The 2067-nt window shown below is 46.5% G+C and overlaps 1 long non-coding RNA gene across 1 annotated transcript; it reads right to left on the reverse strand.

The window, feature by feature from the left end:
* Positions 1-411: 411 nt before the first annotated feature.
* Positions 412-2014, reverse strand: LOC148217526 (uncharacterized). The gene is made up of 2 exons (XR_015801028.1): positions 1711-2014; positions 412-1383 (listed from the first exon to the last, which is right to left on the reverse strand). It is a non-coding gene; the product is annotated as an uncharacterized LOC148217526 (long non-coding RNA).
* Between the last annotated feature and the right edge of the window lie 53 nt (positions 2015-2067).

Genomic DNA, 2067 nt, shown 5'->3' on the forward strand with positions numbered 1-2067 from the left:
TCAAGCAGGATCGACTTTGGATTGACCTTCACCTCTGTTCCCACTTTGTGCAAACACAACTCGTGCCCAGGTGGGTGAACTCATCACCTCAGCTTTTCACTCCAGAGTATCCCCTCCTTATTTCCCTGTAGATGAACTCAGATCCACTCCTCACCTCCACTGGTCATCCAAGCGTCCATTCTGTTCCCCACAGGCCCTGGTGGCCCCAGGAGCTCCCTTGGCCTTTCTCCTGCCCCTCTGCAGCCCGAGGTCGCTACACAAACAGTTCTTGTGTCCCCTCTAAATGACCCCGGGTTTTCTGCTCAATGAATGGCATGACCCGTGCCCACTGCTCATGATTCACCCAACCAAAATCAAGAGCAAATGTTGCTTGGGCTTTAAGAACTTGAAATAACTCTGAAGCAGAAGAAATCACCTTTTTCTTCTGGTTTTTTATTTTTATTTTTTTCATTAAGATGCTGGACTTGCCTCTGTGGATGTGTGCTGAGCTCTCACTGCAGGGGACTGTCAGGCCTGAATGGCTGTGAGTTCGTGTTCTTCTCAGTAGGGAATCAGAAATTATTCTTAGACCATAGAATTGTTTTTCTGAAACCTTTCCCTTTCCTCTTTGTGCCTTTGAATTTTTCAGCTGTTCCCTGTTGTCACTTCCCCTGCCTGACTTCTGTGCAGCTCCTAGCTGGGAAAAACTGGGAAAACTTAGAGGGTACAGAGGTGGAATTTTTGGCTGGATTTTTCTAACATTTCTAATTTTGCTGAACTTATTTCCCCAGTGAGAAGAGCACGAACTCACAGCCATGCAGGCCTGACAGTCACTGCGGGAAATCTGACACAGTATTAATAAGTAACCTTTCCTGAGAGCAGTCACCACCCCCAGTCCTCCAGCCTTGTCAAATGTTTGCAATGAATGGACCCAAGTTCTAATCCTTAATCTAAATTTATGTCAGCTTTTGTTAGAAAGATACCGGACAGTAAATCATACAAGAGAATTTAAAAATTGCACAAAGAATAACAGGCCCAGACCAAACCCAACCACCCCCATCACTGCTCCACCCCAATTTGGGAGAAACAGTGATACAGTTTATAAATACTCTCCTTCCACACTATTCAGTCCTTCACCGCACATCCCCAGAGAGGAGTCCCTCAGACCTTGCTCCCCTGAACACCAGGAGAGCTGGAGTTTCACCCAGATCCCACATTCCCATGGCAGTTAATCCCAGCAGGGAGGCAAAGAGGAACCCTGCATCCTCTGACATAGCCCACAGCACGGGCAAGCACCAGGAGCCCTCCAGGCTCAGACCTCTGGTGCTGAAGCCTCTGGGCTTTGGCTGATCAAACACCACAGCTCTTGGCAAAGATGCCAGGAGAGTCGTGATTCTTCCTGTCCTGAAAGAGAGGAGGAAAAGAAAATTAAGTCGACTGCAGAAGGATTCCAGCTCTCAACTTCTGCTCTGATTCCTCACTCTGGGGTTTTATCCATGACAAGTGACACCAATTCAGAGTGCCCTTTTCCAGCATTTTTATTCCTAACTATTTCAGACATTAAAAGGATGCTCATTTCTCTTATTGTATTCTTTGCTTAATTTTATTAGCGGCATTTTCATCCCAGACCCCACTTGTCCAGTTCTTCAATCCTTTAGCACTGGACTTGGCACAAAGGGATACCCGTGGTGCTGCATCACAAGAAATCCCAAAGAGAAACCCCTTCCAAACCTGACGGAGAAAGCTTTCAAGGCACTCCAGAACACAGACAGCTTTTCCTGCCTTGTCAGGCCACACCAATTCTGTCCCATCCACCTGAACTGTGCAGGTGAGGAAAAAGGCTTTCCTTGCTCCTCGGGAATCACTGTCTGAGACCACAGATGTCCATCCTGGGCAGCACCTGGAAACAACGTGGGAAAGGCAAAATGAGAGTGTTTTCTATCAGAAAATTACTACTACTAATAAAAATAACAATCAGAACTTCTGGACAAATTTAGTAACATCACTTTGATATGAGAAATACAGGCCATGCCCATCCTTGTAGCCCAGGTGAAAACAGGAAGGAGAACTAGAGGAAAAGCAGAGTCA

Source organism: Sturnus vulgaris, unplaced genomic scaffold (assembly GCF_052056855.1).
Source record: "Sturnus vulgaris isolate bStuVul1 unplaced genomic scaffold, bStuVul1.hap1 Scaffold_719, whole genome shotgun sequence".
Classification (NCBI taxonomy): Eukaryota; Metazoa; Chordata; class Aves; order Passeriformes; family Sturnidae; genus Sturnus; species Sturnus vulgaris.